Below are 18,942 nucleotides of genomic sequence, written 5' to 3'. Positions count from 1 at the left end.
ATATTTTTTTACCTAGTTATTCCCCTGCAAGCCCTGTTCCGGGATTTTCTCATTGGAACGAGAACCTTCTCCTTCATTCATCACCAGATGTGGTGATAATTTCTCCCAAGTAGGTTTTTTTAAAAAAATCTTTAACTTCTTTTTAAAAAAATATCCTAAATCATTTTTTTGTTTTTCTAAAGCCCACTTTCATCACCTTCATCTCCTTCACCACCCCCGGTGGCTCTTTCACCGCCGCCTGTACTCCTCGCTCTCCCCGCCGTTATCCAGGGCGACCACCGCTATGTGTCGTCTTTAATCTCCCTGGCCGCCGTGTTACGTGGTGCTTTTCACGCGGCCCGTAACATGGGAGACTCTCTTCGCCTTTTTTCAATTGATCATCATGATTCGCCTTCTCTCCAAGCCACTGCCCTAGACATTCAGGTGGTTGTGGGGCATGCCTGGGCGGCCCAAAACGCCGCAATTTCCCATATCACCTCGGTGATAACCGGAGATTTCGCCGAAACCGCCTTCGCCGCCGATATGGGGTATTTAAAAATATTAATTTTCAGATATAAATTAAGGGGTCTAACATTTTTTTTCGAAATCAGCTTAATTGTGCCGCCACCTATCCCGAATTTCCTGAACGACCCCGAAGTCGCCATTCCTTCTCCTCCTATTATGCCTTCGTAAGTTCGTTTTTTAGAAAAAGTACAGCTTTTTTCTGAAATTAACTTTTTTTAACAGCTTCGTCCTCCTCAATTCACCGCCTGTTTCGCCTCCCCGGTGCTTTTTCCACCCCCGGATTTAAAAAAAAACGTTTATTTATTTATTGTATATTTTTCTCAATAAAAAATGTTTTTTCCAAAAAAAGTGTCTTTAAATAATTCTCAGTAAGCTTATTTTTTTCATCTATTTTCACCGTTTTACTCCTTTTCTATGGAAAAAGTCTGGTATTGTCCCCCCGCCGTTTGGCTCGCGGCAGTTTCTACTTGCAGGTGTGGGTGATTCAACCCCCACGTGGACCCCCTTCTCTCATTGTCATCCTTCTCGTCTTATTTTTTTGACCGCGAGTGCTAGAATTCTCTGGCTTCATTTCGAAAATGTCATCTCGAAACGAGCAGCGAGAGATTCCGCTAGAGTCGATGTAAGCTAAAATTTGGTCAATTTTTTATTTTACATTTCTTAAAAAAATGATTTTCGTTAGCCCCGAAGAACGCCTATCGCATTACCAGGAAGGGGAAAATGTTATCCCCCCTCCCCTAATTCCGGCGGCAGTGTAAGTTGAAATTGATCTATTTTTTTTACAATTCTTTAAAAAAATGAAATACCATAGCCCCGCTGGAGGTCGAATACGTGGAGGGATAATCCGATGTTGGATAGAGCGTGGGCGATCTATTACCCCCATCGGAATTCCGGCGTGAGTCGCATTTGGTCTAATTTTTTTTACATTTCTTAAAAAATATGATTTTCATTAGTCCAGGGGAAAGCCTACCACCCCCGCGAATTCCGGGCTACGGGCGTGGCCGTCCCGTAATCCCCGTCGAGATCTCGGCGATTCCCGACCCGTAAGTTATTATCCTATAAAATATCGGTTATTTTTTTAAATATATTTTATCGCTAGCGGCTGTCGTCGTTGTGTAAGAAGAAATTTAACTAATATAAATAAAAAAATAATAATATTTCTTTAGCCTACAGGCGAGTTACCCGACGTCGTTATAGACGCGGTCCACGTCATACTAGCCGCGGCGGCGGCCGAGGGGGCCCATTAATTAATGTCTTAAGTATGTCTTACTTTTTAATCGCTGCTCCGGAAATTTTATTAAAACCTATTTCTTTTTCCCAGGTAAAATTTTAAAAAAATCAAATACTCGTTCTTATTGCACATATAATTTTTTGATACAATCGGTGATGGAAGGGTAAAAAAAATAGCCCCCTAATATAGTTGGAAACCCCCTTAAAACCTTTAGTAGTTATACTAGATTCTTTTTTGAAATTTCGGTTCTATATTTCAGCAGTATATTTCGGAATTTACTTTTTAAGGACAATAAAAAAAATCTTGTCTAGGCGTGATATATTTTTTCCCCGGGGTGCATGAGTCAGCCGAGGGATATAAAGATCAGGGGGAGCTCCCGGGTTTGCGTCATTTCGTATTCGGGCTTCGAAGCGTTAAGATGTCTTACGATCTGGGTAACAGAAAACAAGATGCAAACTTTCAGCGGAAAATTAATTTTCGCTGGCGTTTAGGAAAAATTCGTGTCTATCAATTGGCTTAAAAGGTGAGGACCTGGAAATATTCTTTTTCAACGACGTTACTTTCCAATCCTCGATATGCCTCCCGCCTGTAGCTTTTAATAAGATGTATCAAAATTGGTATCTCATTAAATCACATACTAGAGAAGTTGAAAAAAATAAATTTAGCCTCGAACTCGCCAAAATTGGGGGTCGTACTTTTCAACTTATAGCTAGTAAAGGAAACGTTACTCTTTTGGCGTATAAAAGTTTCGGGAAAAAAGAGGAATTCCAACTTGGCGAAGCGGGTATCCTAGCTTTAAATCTATGTTTCCATGCTGTCGACAAACACTTGACTGAAATAGAAAAAGAGAGGCCTTGTATTGAAGCCATGTTCGAAGTTCTCAAACTTCACGTTCAACGAGTTGCCGGGTACCCTGACAGCGAAGATTTTGAAGAGATCGATTTCGGCCAAGGAGATTCTGATATATTTCCAGACGTAATGCGTAAATTTGGTTGTTATTCAAGTCCATTTACCATTATAAGCGATTATACTAATCTAATTGAGAGGCGTAACCTGACATCTGCTCTTCAAGCGTATAACTTGTACTTCTTGTGTTTTACGCAGTAACCAAGTCTGGTGTATTATCAAAATTAAAATAAAAAATGAAAAAAAAAGGTCTTGTTATTCAACTAATATTAGGCAATTGAACGCGCGTCGTGAAAGAGGCGTATTCCTACAAAAAAAGAGCGAGTAACATTCTTGGCTTGCTATTGTCGAAAAAAAATAGGGGGACCTCTGGAGCACAGAAGTCAGCGGCTTGAACGGTCATTGTAAGTATCCATAAAACGACGGGTGGTGAGCGAGGCTGCGTAAAAACGCCGGAGGCAAGAAAAAAAGCGAGGTTAAGTATCTATAAATTCGGTGGATCTATAAAAATCGCTCTATAATTTTGGTATCTATAAAAAAATGGTATTATGGATAAGGGACCTTATCTATATTCCTGGTTATCTATAAAATCGCTCTATAATTTTCTTATCCTTGGCCAGGCCTATTTCTCTGCCAAAGACTGATTAAAATATTTGTCTATTTCAACTCATTATTCAAATTGTAATAAATTTAAGAGCTAGGCTAAGTTATGGAATAAAAGAGGGCTCGTAGGCTAAGTAATATGATAATGAGAGGATAGAAGCTAGTAGGAGGGATGTGACAATGAAGCACTTACTCTTTAATTCGGTCCTACCTCATCCAACACGTATACAAATTCCATCGGATTTTTGTGCTTTTAGTAAGACTGAGCTGTATGAGGACCTAAGTGACGTTTAAGAATTATTAACATTAATATTCACGTAAAATATATAAATAATTCGCGCAGACTATGTACTTTTTCGCGAAGAAATTAAAACCTTCGACGTCTTTTTTTCCCAACCGAGCCCTTTTTTAAATCAAATCGATATTTCAAATATTAAATAAAACATTTTACATACAAGCAACTATAGGTATCGTAAACATACGTTAGTTTGGAACTAAAATATTTTTAAACTGATAGAAGATTAAATGTAGATATAGACGCCCATCGGGGGGAGGGGCATTTGGAAATGTTCGCGTTTGTGACGTCATAATGAGATTTCCATCCCGGTTACGTTCTCTCTGTAAGCGCTTTACCGCTTCAGATGTGTCGGTTATTTTCGACAATTCACTGCTCCACGGCGGGATAGAATAAATACCTCAGCAATTACTTATATTTGTCTATCGTGTAAAAATAAAATTAAATACATATTGTAAATTACATAACGAAAAAATAAAATGAAGTTGTTTCCTTAATGTGAAATCTCCATCTTATAAAGAAACTTCTATAGTTTTAGTTAGGCATTCACGAATATATTAATGAAATGCTATCAAAACATTCCCTAATTGATTTTTAGTTTGGCAGTTAAGGTCACACTTGTACAGGGATGAAATATTATAATGAAAAAAAGTTTAATAGTGTTATCGTAATAGAAAACAAGAATGTATTTGAATATATTAAAGATTTCGGATAGCGTTATTATATTATATATGCAGGTTTTAGTTTTTTGTCCGTCAGTTGAAAACGAAACCTAAACCACAAACTAAACATATCTTAAGAACTATGTGCTTTCGGGGCATTAGAAATGGGGTTTGATGTAATTTTAAAAGTTGGACATCCTGACCAGTCATCATAAATAATATACCCCACCCCAAATTTATTTTTAAATTTGTGGAAATGTACACACAAACCTAAAAACGGAAATATTTTTTCAAGGCCAATATGGGATTTCTGACCTACAAATCTATAAACCCTCAACGTTTCAAGTAGATAACGCAAATGGTTCAAGAGTTATTAGCGCTTATGTCCAGGGGAACTGTTTTCAGAGATATGACTTTCAGAATCCGAGTGTTTCAGCAATTATGGAAAAACATGATCGGAGATTGAAATATAGAAACGTAACCAGTGGGGAGGGCAGACAATGAATAAAACAAAAAATATTGTACATACAACCCTACGTTTCGGTTGAAGATTTAATCTCCGGATTCCATTCTCCATTAGAAGATCTGGTGTCTAGTCACTTAGGCTTATAACTGGAGACACTGACGTATTTACAGAACATTGACTTAAATAATGATTTACCCAGCAAACACAAATCATCCCTGGGACGTCCCAGCATGGTCCATAGAGCCCAGCTTGGTCCCGTCCAAAATTCGTCCTACGGGACGAATAACGGACGCCCCATTTTAGTCCTCGTAGAACCAATTTCGCGACATCCGATATTCAGCCCAATCGACGTCGCATGGATCTCCACTATTCGTCCGAAAGGTTTCGTCCATCAATGCTATCTAGAGGTGCTTTTATCAGCAATTAATTTTAATTTTTTTCACCTGTATTTGTATTTGAGCTGATAATGATTAATGAACCACAAAATATTAATTTTATTAAGAATATTATTAATTAAATTACGTGTTAATTCAAAACTACTTAATTATTAAATCGGTTCTTAATTTTTATATATTTTTATATTATAATTTTCTTAATTTTTATTTCCATTATTTTCATTTGATGAATTATTTCTACAATCACAGCCAATTACTGCGAAAAAGCTGATCTAAGTTGGCCGCGCTAAAGTCCTTTTAAAAAATCTGGTAGCCCAGTTTGTAGTTTCTTTTGTACGACGCCATTACTCGATAGTTTGGAATCGGTCACCATAAAGTCCATAATGCATTCTACTTAACGTTAAAGATTATAACATAGTAATCTCTAGTATCGCTGATAACATATCATAAGAGTAAGTATTATATTAAAAAACTGTTTGATTTTTTTAATGATTTTAACTCGATTTTTTTAATGTGTCTTTTACAGAGGTAGGAAGAAAATATGTTTGATCAAAGTCTATTCATTTTGGACCTGTACATGTTTCAATTTAACTTTTTAAGTTTATTATTCATTACTCTCACTAAACGGTTCGCCTAAAGCTTTAATTCATACTGTTATATTTTATATAGTTAAATTGTAATTCCAAAAGTAAGATTTGCGTTGAATTCTCCGAATGTTAGGGAAGGTTCGCTGTTTTTAAAGTTCATTTTGGACCTGTACATGTTTCAATTTAACTTTTTAAGTTTATTATTCATTACTCTCACTGAGTGGTTCGCCTAAAGCTTTATTTCATTTTGTTATATTCTATATATTGGATTTGGAATTCCAAAAGTAAGATTTGCATTGAATTCTCCGAATATTAGGGAAGGTTCGCTGTTTTTAAAGTTCATTTTGGACCTGTACATGTTTCAATTTAACTTTTTAAGTTTATTATTCATTACTCTCACTGAACGGTTCGCCTAAAGCTTTATTTTATACTGTGATAATTTATATAGTTAAATTGTAATTCCAAAAGTAAGATTTGGATAGATATTAAAATTAAGCTTCGAGAAACAGTAATTTCTAGAGTACATTTTTCATTCGATAGTCTTAAATGGCTTAGTTTTATTTTGCTTCTGATTTAAAAATAAATTTTATTGTTTTTTTACATTTGTATAAGGAAGTTTATTTAATTTTTAATAGTTTAGTTCGAAGTTTTTTTTGTTATATAAAAATTAAATAACTATATAAGTTTTGTAATTTATATGTTAACTGCTAATACTTGTAGAGTTCGTGTTATTACAATCAAATTGTACACTTGTTGCTGGATTTTTCCATTATCTTGTATTTTAATGTTTTGAATAAAATTTTAATATCAAGTTTGGCTTTTTAAATTATTTGTTCAGAATACGATATCCAATGAACGTCCTAGTTTCATCCCTATTGAGCCATCATTGAACCAAATTAAAGGCCCAAAGACATCTCTAGGTTTTATAGAAAGACATCCAGGGGACGACCGCCGTAATCGCCGTTGGACGTCCGAAAACTCGTCCCCGGGACGTACTACGGCTATAGACAAACCGGACATTTGGACGTCCTTTAACGTCCAACCGACGTCAATCCTGGATTTTGGGATGTCCTACGGACGAAGGCAAGATCCGAGTGTGACGTCTATCGGATGTCCATAGGACGTGTTTGTGTTTGCTGGGTAAGTGATAAAAATTATGTAGAGCTAGAATTGGGGGAAGATTTGATGTTGTAAGATGAATATATCACTACAGGACTACCACGAATTTAGATAGTAAACGAATTAAAATGACCAAGTCAACGAAATGGTTATTAGAATTTCGGAGGATTTGGAAATCTTTTTAATGAAATATAAAGCTTCAACCACAACGTATCAAAATTGTATAAAAAATAAACATACACGTGTATGATATGAAGGAAATAAAAATAATAATTTATTTTATAACTTGGAAGCGTCCGCTATAATTAAATAAAATATAAAACTTGGTGTTCCTTTGTCACATGATGGTACGGCCCTTTCTAATTTTCCAACAGATACTGAATATGCAAATTATCAAGTTATGTGGAGACTTGACTCCTTATTAACCTGGTAGCTGTAAATACGTTTTTTTCTGGGATACCTAACGGTAGCGTCTTATAGTATTTTTAGTATATAATAATCTTAACGCGGAGAACCCAGAGAGGCGACCGATAGTCTGGCACGGTATTGCAACACGCGATGAAAGTCCGAGAGTAGGGTTAAAACTCATTGCCCAATGGTAGAAATATTTTTGGTTTTGTATTCGTGTTAAGGAATCACTTGTAACAGTCACTCGCTGAAGAAGGACCACGGTCCGAAAGCTCAAAAAAACGAATAAACTAAAGTTTTTTTTCTAAGTCATGAAGTAGCAGCTTTTTTAAAATTTAACAATTTATAATAAACCATGGCTAAAAGTTATAATATTTATAGTTAAAAATGTCACCTTGATTACTTTTAAACAGACATTCCCAAAACAAAATTAGCAGGCGGATACGGCTACAATTTTCGCATTAATTAACGGGCACTTCTTAAGGTACAGGATCATATGTTCACATTTCCCATTTATACCTTTTTGCAAATATTGATGACATTTCTTAAAATGAAGAAACGCTCCCGTAGACAGCTTAAACAAAAATATTATCATACACGCAAAGAAGGCGGGAGAACGTAGTCAGCAAGGACTAGTAAAAAAACAGATATGTGAAAATAAATTAAGAAATTTAAGTAAAAAATTTACTATGAAACTGTACCATTCTTTACAGGAGGTGACAAAAGACAAAACCCCTAAGTTGAATCCAAAATAATTTATAATATGAATATTTCATCCTCCTTGATGAATACACTAAATGAAAGGCTTTTTAGGAAGAATATAATTATTACTAAAGCCTGATTAAAATGATACAAAATAGAATTGAAAATTTACAAATTTTAATAATTTTCATCCTCCATTAAAAGGTCAAAAATTGATTTTTTGTCAAGTGGCTTATTTGGGGGTTTTTCGTTTCCCTCTGTCCATAAATGCGGAGTAAATCTTCACCTACTATTACAGGAAAATTTTAATTTTCGTATGGGGGACTAAATATTTAGTGACGTTCATTTATAAGTAACATAATGACACAGGTAACGCAATTTCTTGTAAGTATACCGCTAAGAGGTAAAAATATTACATATTTCGGCACAAAGCTAGTGTTTTTAATAATTAATATTATGTGCCAATCGAGTTATTCATCTTTATTGAATGAAACTAAACTTTTGTGATCATTTTGAAACTGAAATTTCTATAATTTTAGCCAAGGTTGGCAAGAAGATAACTATAGCTAAAGCCACTTGAGAATAGTTGGCGAAATTGCCACCTAAACGTGTCTTTTTTGATATGGTATTATTGTGTTAAAAGGAGGTCTTACAAAATTTAAACGAAAATCGTACCTATGCTGTTACGTTATTTATGATTCAATACATTTACCTTTTAGTGTATTATTCCCAGACGTTGAGGGTGTTGCTCCGTGACTAGCCTCCTCTGGAACGCATAATACCTTCCATTTAGCGGACAACTTCTTATTAAACTCTTTTAAATCGCAATCGAGAACTTTTCCCATTTTCGCGCGTTCTAAAAAGGTTTCAAACTTGTGTTATAAGTAAGTCTTTAAAAGAGAATTACCTAATTGGCGAGGGTCCTATACAAAACTATGGCAAAAAGCTTCTTGTAAGTTGTAACAAGTGGCGCTATTTCATCAGGATATCCTCGTCCAAACTTATCCTTTCGATAGCCAATCAGCGCTAGCTTACTTTCTGAGAGTGAAAGTAAAAGTAAAGTGCACGTGACTCAGTGACATATCTTTGCACGTGCAGTGTTGATCGACCTCAGACTGATGTTCGTTATTTTCTAGGTTAGTCTATTAAAGGGAATATAACCTGTAAAGCAATCTTTATGGAAGACCCCTTCAATTTTACAAATTTCTCTGTACAGTGGCGCCAAACATTTTTAAGCCAAAGGCAAGAGCGGCCACAGCTGCAAACGTTGGTGTTCCACACCAAATACCTGAGGTTATATTCCCTTTAATGTCCATGATTTTACGGATGACAACAGCGCTTCAAAAGTCGCATGATGACGCCTTGGGGATTAGCCTAGCTGATTATTATTTATTTTTATTTATTTACCATATGTTCTATTCTGGTACGTTTATTCTTATTAACGCAAACCACATTTAGAATTGCATTTTTTATTAGTTTCTACCTATGGTTTTGTTTTATAAACAAACAAAAGTTAAGGAAGACCGTTTTTAATCACAAACGGTTTTATTTGTTTCTTCCAAATATTTTGACAGTTGGTGGCTTATCATTTTCCCAAAATGTCCCATAATACTCGTGACGATAGAAGGTAATATTTCTTTCAAGACGCGTCTAAAGAGCTTTATACGAGGGGCAGGTCACTTCCTTGATTAACGACGCACCCCTCAAAGATTAAATCCGATTTAATCAGGATTATTTTGATTAAATTCAATTGAATCACGTTCAATCATGATTAAAATGATTAAATCTGTTTAAAATGATTTAATATTGATTAAAAATTCTCGATTCGAACGATTAAGTGGATTAAATCACGTTTAATCATGAAAAAATGATTAAATCTGATAAAAAAATTATTAAATCTGTGTAAGAGAACAAGTTTTGATTTTCCCAGATGTTAAATTGAAAGGTAAATATTTATATATTTTTGGTTTTATTTTCGTATAATAGCAGCGATGGGCAAAAATTGCGAGCGCTCATATTTGAAAATCCTTTGCAGTGACCGAGCACTGTAGATTAAAAGTCAGCTAATCTTGTTCAGAGTTAGGGCAAAACTGAGCCAGCTCAGTAGGAGCGCCGAGATATTATCTCAGTCGTTGATCGCTCACGGCGCTTTGAGCGAGATATTCCGATCGACGCGCTAGCATGCTCACTTCTGAGCGCCGCGTCATCTAGCGGCCAAATAGTTCGTTCAATAAAAAGCGCTATCGTAAAGTCGAGAGAGATCTACCCGAGCGATTGAATTAATTTTTTAAGGCTGACGGATCTCAATCACTCGGTGGGAGGTCTACGTGTCCAAATTATTAATTTTTATCATCATTACTTATTTTTTAATTGTTATAATCAGTGACGGGATGAATATTTTTCTTTAATTTCTCATCGATTTGTGCGTTATAAAAATTAAATAAAAAGCGGAATCGAGGGTGCCCAATACTAACCGCAAAAATTAAAAAATATTATAAAGGAATACGAAAAACAATTGGATAAAATAAATAATTAGACTTCCATATCTATATGGCACTATTTTATAAAAAATATTGACCGACTAACCCCTTCTTGATTGAATTTTACCGTTGTAAGTAACTGGTTCATCGAAATCTGGGGTGCAAACATTTTTCTTTCGATATTTTCAAATACAAATCGATGAATTGTTTTGATGATAATATTAAAAATTAGCTGTTACTCTAAAGAAGAAAATGGTTAATTGATAAAAATCATAAAGCCTTAGTTGTTTTCGAGTTTGTGCTTGTTTTTGAAACAAGTTTATCTTAACTTTTAAAATTTCACAAATAGTTAACTATTGCTAACTTACACTCTAAGAAAATGGGGTGTATGTTAACACCTTTTGAAGAACTTTTTTTGGGTACAAATTTGTTCTCTTTAGAGGTGTTAGTTTACACCATCAAAGGTGTTCAGTTATAAAATTTTTACACTGATGTACCAAAATAAAGCAACACCTTTTCGTTTAAAAAGTACCCTTTAACACCTTTTATACGCTTTTTTCTTCCCTTGAAGAGTGTTTTTAACCCCGCCGTTTTTCTTAAGGTGTAAAACATGTGTATTTTAAGATTTTGTAAGGTGTAAAAGAAGTTTATTTTAAGGTTCAAAAAGGGTTATAATTAACACCTGTAAAGGTGTGCAACAATATAGCTTATTAAATAAATTGACGAAAAATTGATTTAAAAATTCCACAAGAACATTTTAATTTGCATTTATACCATACAATAATAAAAACCATAAAAAACCCATATATAAAATTTTTATTCCACAATAAAGTGAAAACGTTGACTTTTATTATTTTTTTCTCAATTTTACGTTATTTTCTGAATAAACTCTTGCACTGCCTTACGAGGCTTACTGTAATTCAATCCCAAAAAAAAATTCCATAAACGTCAGTGTTTTTTTTTAATTTCGGGTGATACGCACAATGGAAAACCCAATAAGAACAGAAATAAGACACTACAGCTGTTATTACATCGTGGCAAACAATAACTGGCACTGCATCGACATAAATATTAAATTCGGTAGATTGTAGGATGTCATGTTCATTGTATGTTTTTAATGTTCTTTAAAAGAAAATAAAATAAATAAATAACTAAAATAATTAACGTTTATTAAAATTTTACCTTATCAGAAAAAACATTTTCTGGTAATTTTCGTTGTAAATTGCTGGAATTAACATTAAACCTCCAGCATATTTTGCACCTATATAGAAAAAAATTGTTAGAGAACTTAAATATAAACATAAAATCAGACATAAAAATGCATACGTTTCTTTTCTTTTTTCACTGTCTGGGAAGAAATATGGTTCGTTATTTCCACTTTGAGATTCTTAGCTTCTGATTTTGGGGAAGATTCCCAGATCTTCTCCCAATTATTCTTCAAAATTTCCAGAAACCTTTGGTCTGCGTTAACATCGGAAATTCGTTGAAATTCCAAGTTAAGCTAAAATTGATTTTCAACAATTAGACATACATAACATATCTTACGACTAAGCTAGAAATAAATTGACCACAGTTCTAGAAATAATATTCCAAAGATGTATAGTGTTTTTCCTTACGTGAAATCTTAATTCAAATGAAATTTTATTATTAAAGCTGATATGTCAAGGTAGTAAAAATCAATCACAATGTATAAAATTTAAACGTTACGACTTGACTTTGAAAAAGAATCGCCTAAGGAAATTTACTATAGACAAATATTACTGTTTTCAAATATGCATGCAACATTTTACTTGTCGATAATCTCCTAAAGCAGGATATTCTATTAAAATATCTTTCACTGCAGTTTGCTCATGAATCGCAGCCGCTCTTGCAGTAAACGTTCTCTCCATTCTGGAATCCACTTCTTCAAAATCGGGGCTTTTTTTAGCTCCTTAACCATAAACGTTTTATGTTTCTTAATACTTAATTCATCTTCCATTAATTCTTCTATCTATATAAATATGGGAAACTGAGGTTATCAAAAGTTGTTTAAGTCAGAAAAAAAATAATACCGGAAAACGAAGTTCATTAGGTTTCTTTTTCTTTTTTGGACAGTTTTTTGCCGAAGTTCTCTCCAAGGCTCTGCATCTTTCTTTTGATGAACTATTAAATCTTGCTTTTCGTTTTTTCGATTTATTGTCATCTTTAAAAGTCTCGTCTGTTGGAGTTATTTCCAAGGCAGGATAACCCTCGCTTAATGAACTAATACTCTCCTCCACGGTATCAGCTGGTAATGTTTCAAGTCTTGCTTCAATGCAATTATCTACTGATGAATCAGAAACTCCAGAATCGCCTTCCACATCCTTATTTTTCATTTGTCTTTTGTGAGACGTCTTTTTTCCTTTTAAGTTCTTCTTGCCATGTTTCTTCATTTCTTCAATTTTAGGTGTCAATAGTTTTCTCCGAAAGTTTTTGAACTTATTTTCAAATAAAATTCGATTTTAGTCATTGTTACTTCAATTATTTCAATATTTAAATGAAATCTATTCAGCTGCTTCTTATCAACCATTTATAAAACCGACTTAATCTTAAAAGGGTAGGTTATGTAAATGTAATAATATAATACGCAAGATGACATATGAGGTAATTATAATTGGAAAATTACATTATAACATTAAATTTACAATATAATTAATATAATTAGAATAAAATTTATAATATAATTAATAAACTAATATAAAATTAGAATAAAATTTATAATATAATTAATAAACTAATATAAAATTAAAATAAAGTTTGTGTCGTGAACAGCGAAATAAAAGACGCGAACTTTTCCGACATAAAAACCGGTAAACCTTTTTCCTCTTATTTCAAAACAGAACTGGCCGTTAATTTATTTTTACACGCGCAAAATAACACCTTTTTTAACAGCAACCAAAAACTCACTTTCACGCGCGTGTGCGCTATATAAACATTTGAAAACGAATATAGGTAGATGTACTATACAAAATTACGATGTGTACAACCGAACATTCCGCCCGGCTTGAAATAACGAATTTCAAATGAGATAGTAAAAGTTCGAAAAGTTACATTTGCATACATAAATAACCCTTAGTAAACAGTTTGAATACAATTAAAATCAGTCTAGTGGTAACTGGCATAATTTAACTACGGGTCTTTTCAGTGATTTGTCAGAGGTTCTGACAGTTACGACGCGAACTTGATTGTCTTGTCCTGGATGAAGTTCAGTAATTCTTGCCATTCTCCACTTGGTTGGAGGTAAATCTTCATCTTTGAGCAAGACCAAGTCGCCGACTCGTAGATTCGGTTTTGGTGTAGTCCACTTTGGACGTTGTTGAAGGCGAGAGAGGAATTCATTTCGCCAACGGTTCCAAAAGTGCTGCAGTACTTGTTGGCCCAATTGCCAACGTGACAGGCGGTTGACGTTTTCAGAAGTGAGATCTGGTTCGGGTATTGCGGTGAGCGCATCTCCGATTAGGAAATGTCCAGGTGTCAACGCATTGAAGTCGTTTGGATCCGAGCTTAACGCCGTTAAAGGACGTGAATTTAAGCAAGCTTCGATTTGGCAAAGAAGCGTTTGCATTTCTTCAAAGTTTAGAACCATGGTGCCAAGAACTCGTTTCAGATGATACTTGACGGACTTCACCCCGGCTTCCCAGAGGCCTCCAAAATGTGGCGCTGCAGGCGGGTTGAAGTGCCAATTAATTCCTTCGTCTGCGAGCCATCGTGATACTTGATCGTTGTTGTTTGTAGAGACTATGAATTTGATGAATGTTTTCATCTCTCGATCGGCTCCTGTAAAGTTGGTTCCACCATCGCTGTAAATGTCGGGGCATTTTCCTCGTCGAGCAACAAAGCGTTTCAATGCTGCCAGAAATGCTTCGGTGGTCATGTCACTGACAAGTTCAAGATGAATTGATCTTGTGGTAAAGCAAGCGAAGACGGCAATGCAAGCGAAGACGGCAATGTATCCCTTAAACCTGAGGTGACTTCGTCCCTTCATTAGTTTAAGGGTAAATGGTCCTGCGTAGTCGACTCCACACTTTAAAAATGGCCGAGCAGGATTTACTCTCGCTGGTGGTAAATCGCCCATAAGTTGCTTTACAGTGACTGCCTGCTGTCGTACACATGAAACACATCTTCTGATATGGAAACGTATGGCATCACGAAGACCGACGATCCAATAACGTTTCTGTAAGACAGAAGTTAGTAGTTGAGCACCTCCGTGAAAATGTTTTTCGTGCTCGTGTTGTATTAGAAGTTCTGTTAATTTGCTCTGTCTCGGTAACAGTGCCGGATGCCTTTGTTCGTATGGTAAGTTGGAGTGGCAAAGTCTGCCACCAACTCTAAGAATCCCATCTTGATCGATGTACGGACGCATCGAAAGGATTTTACTTTTCCGTGGTAATTCCTTGTTTTGTTTAAGGCAAGCTATCTCTTCGTTAAAACTGTTGCTTTGGACGACCCGAATCCAATGGGATAGCGCCTTTTCGTTCTCTTCCTTCGATAAAGGTCCAGTAATCCTCAATTCTGTCGCATTTCGCGAATTGAAGACAAAACGTAGAATGTAGGCGGTGATATGAATGAGTTTTTTAAGCGCTGAAAATTTGGAAAGGAGCGTGAAATCCATTTGATGATGTGTTACTAAAGAAATAATTCGTCTTTCCTCGGATAAACATTCATTTGGCTCTGAGAGTTCATGTAGTTCTTGCGTTGTTGCGGCGAAAATAAGGCACTGCGGTCCATGCCACCAGAGACCATGATTTCCCAGTTCGCTAGCGGATATTCCTCGAGAAGCGCAATCTGCAGGGTTGCTGTCTCCTGAAATGTGATGCCATTGCGCTCTCGGTAGTTTCTCGTGGATTTCTGACACTCGATTGGCTACGAACGTTTTCCAACGTTGCGGTGGAGCTTTCAACCAAGCTAGGACGATTGTTGAGTCCGACCAGCAATGAACATCAGCTATATCCAATCTCAATGACTCCCTGATCAGTTGAATCAGAGAAGCCAAAAGTAATGCACCAGATAATTCCAGTCTCGGAAGTGTGATTTGTTTGAGCGGAGCGACTCTTGTTTTCGCAGCGATCAGTTGTATTTTGATTTGTCCGTTGTTATTCACCGTCTTCAGGTATACGGCAGCTGCGTACGCTTTCTCCGATGCGTCACAAAATCCATGCAGGCTAATGTCTGTAGCATTAGCTTGCGAAATGTGCCGTTGAACCGTAATGTTTTCAATTTCTGGTAAATCGGTTCGAAACGACCTCCATTTAGCTTGAAGTGGTTGGGGAAGTTGCTCATCCCAATTCAATTTTAGCTGCCACATTTCCTGTAACATCAGTTTCGCTCGAACGGTTACTGGTGCCAACAGTCCCAGAGGATCGAATATCCTTGCTGTATCCGAAAGAATCGTACGTTTAGTGATTGAACTTCTTGACGCTGGAGAAGTAACCATAAACGAGAAATTATCAGCCGAAGGAGTCCAATATAGGCCGAGAGTCTTGACTGATTCGTCGTTCTCGATGCATAGTGGCTTTTGTAAATCCTTCATGTTGGCTGGTAGTGTATCCAATAATGCAGCTTCATTCGACGCCCATTTCCTTATTTCAAATCCTGCTTGAGATGTAGCTTGAATGATTTCTGACTGAAGTCTTAAAACGTTCTCAATCGTTTCGTCTCCTGTCATTAGATCGTCCATGTAGAAGTCATTTTGTAAAGCCGAAGATGCCAACGGAAGTGTTTCTTTCACGTCATGGCCGAGTTGCTTCAAGACTTTAGTTGCTAGGTATGGCGCTGATGCGGTTCCATATGTAACCGTTAGCAAACGGTATTCGAGCAAGGGTTCGTGTGAGTTGTTTCGCCAAACAATTCTTTGAAGATCGGAGTCGTCTGGATGTACTCTAATTTGACGAAACATTTTGGCAAGCTCTGCTTTCATTACAATGCGATGTTGACGAAAGCGAATAAGGAGATTGACCAAATCATCTTGAAGTTTTGGCCCCACTAGCAGATGATCGTTTAGGGAAACTCCAGTTGTAGATTTGGCAGAGGCGTCGAACACCACACGAACTCTCGTGGTGGTACTGTCTTCTTTGAATACCGCATGATGAGGCACGTAGTAAGATGGATTGGTTTCGATTTTTATTTCATTCGAGGGAATGAGTTCCATATGTCCAAGGGCAATGTATTCCCCCATGAACTTGCGGTACTCCTCATAGAGATTCGGGTTAACACGTAGACGTCGTTCTAAGTGAGAGAATCGACGGATTGCCATTTGTTTAGAATCTCCAAGTTTTGGTGCATCGTTTATCTTTGGTAATCGTACAGTGAATCTTCCTGTAGAGTCACGTGTATGTGATTCTTCAAAGTTCTTTTCACATTGAATTTCTGTTGGAGATAGTATTCTTCGAGGCTGGATGTCTTCTAGCTCCCAAAGATGTTTCAAATCTGCTTCCAATGTACAATGGTGGACCTTTATTTTCGAACTTCTTCCGGCCATCAGCAATGGACCGGAAACTGCCCATCCGAAAAGAGTATTAAAGGCACCTGGAAGACCTTCTTTCCCCTTGCAAATGCCATCTTGTAAGAGCTCTAGATACACGTCAGCACCTAGTAAAATATCCACTTGTCCAGGGCTATGAAAAGTTGGATCAGCAAGTGTTAAGCCTTTCAAGTGTAGACAATTTCCAGGATCGAACGGACTGTTAGGTAAATAATCCGTGACCTTTTTCAGGACGATTGCCTCGACGATGACCTCCGACGTGTTAATGATATTTGACTGAATATTCACCATGACACTGCCTTGAGAGGTGTTCATTCCGGTTGCTCCAATTCCGTCAACTGAGACGTTGAAACGTGTTCGCTTCAATCTTAGTTTCCTCGTGAATTGTTCCGTGATGAAACTGGCTTGAGAACCCGAGTCCAGAAGCGCTCGGGCTGGATAAAGTTGCTCGTCAAGTCCCTTGACTTGGACCATTGCGGTTGCCAAGATAACTTGGGTTGATCCAATTATTTCACGAGATGGGCATGAAACTACACCGGAGGTTGCCTTCGTCTTCGTTAATTCCTTCTCTTGATGTAGAAGTGTGTTATGTCGTGCGTTGCATTTCCTACAATGACCAGATTTGCAGTCATTGCTTTGATGACCGGTTCGTAAGCAATTGAAACACATGGCACTCCTCTTGACCATGTTCCAACGCTCGTCCGAAGATGCATTCAGAAAATTGGTACATTTGTATACAGAGTGTATTTCGTTGCAAAAGTGACACGTCTCGCTCAGAGCACCATGATGAGCCTTTGTACTCGGTCTCTGATGTAATGGAGGCTTCGACTTGATTGCAGTAGTTGTAGGCGGAGCTGCTGCTAAGGCTCTGGCCCGTTGTTCAAGAAATGTAACGAGATCCTCGAAAGTTGGTCTTTCGGTCCCCCTCAGGGAAAGTTCCCATTGTCGGCGAGATTCTGAATCCAGTTTTTCCTTTACAAGATGAAGTAGTATGGAGTCCCAATGTTGTACTGGTTCTTTGAGAACCTTGAGCGCCCTTATGCATTCGGCGGTGGTATCGATGAGCGTTCGTAAAGCGGATGAAGATTCTTGGATGACGTTAGTTTGACTGAAGAGACGTTTTACGTGTGCATCGATGATTTCCCGGGTATTGTTGAACCGATTGTTTAAGATATCCCAAGCCTCCAGATAGTTAGCGTCAGTTACCGGAATAGATTGAACTAGGAGCGCTGCTTCGTTTCGTAATGATGACTTCAAATACTGAAACTTCTGAGCTCCGGTGAGCGATTCGTTGTTGTGTACGGTGGCCGTGAAGAGATCGTGAAATGGAAGCCAATCGACGTAACCACCGCTGAATGATGGAAGTTCCAGCTTCGGTAAACGTACATCACTAGCTGGTCTGACTTGTCTCACTGGATAGTTTGCTGCTCTTTCATTCGATTCAGTGACGAGTAGGATTGTCAGATCTTCGAGTCGAGCGATTAGGGGGTTGTATTCATCAACGTGATCCGCGAAATCGTCGTCGTCGGGATCGACATTTGCAACTACGGCATCTTGAACCTCATCCAAGTCTTTCGAAAGTTTTTCCACCTTGTCTACATACAGCTTCAAGGCGACATCAGATAGATTCGTTGCTGTTTGACCCACCGCATTTTCAATCCTGGTGATCTGTCCCTTGATAGCTGCTCTTCTCCTCACCAGAACATCCATGATGACTTATGTTGATTCGTTTACGATCGGGATATGATCGATGGTTTAAACGGTTTCCAACGGAGAATCCACGCTAATTTTCACTGTCTCTCACGGTAAGATAGCCGATTCGATGATTAGTTGAGGAACATAATCAAGTTGACGAATGTATCCGGCTCGACGGACCAAAAAATGTCGTGAACAGCGAAATAAAAGACGCGAACTTTTCCGACATAAAAACCGGTAAACCTTTTTCCTCTTATTTCAAAACAGAACTGGCCGTTAATTTATTTTTACACGCGCAAAATAACACCTTTTTTAACAGCAACCAAAAACTCACTTTCACGCGCGCGTGCGCTATATAAACATTTGAAAACGAATATAGGTAGATGTACT

The 18,942-nt window shown here is 36.9% G+C and overlaps 1 long non-coding RNA gene across 1 annotated transcript; it reads left to right on the top strand.

The window, feature by feature from the left end:
* Positions 1-468: 468 nt before the first annotated feature.
* On the top strand, positions 469-784 carry LOC149945861 (uncharacterized). The gene is made up of 3 exons (XR_016480540.1): positions 469-527; positions 591-668; positions 727-784. It is a non-coding gene; the product is annotated as an uncharacterized LOC149945861 (long non-coding RNA).
* Positions 785-18,942: the final 18,158 nt, after the last annotated feature.

This window comes from Leiobunum rupestre, chromosome 4, assembly GCF_980474605.1.
Source record: "Leiobunum rupestre chromosome 4, qqLeiRupe1.1.hap1, whole genome shotgun sequence".
NCBI lineage: Eukaryota > Metazoa > Arthropoda > Arachnida > Opiliones > Sclerosomatidae > Leiobunum > Leiobunum rupestre.
This window is presented reverse-complemented; position numbering and strand designations above follow the sequence as displayed.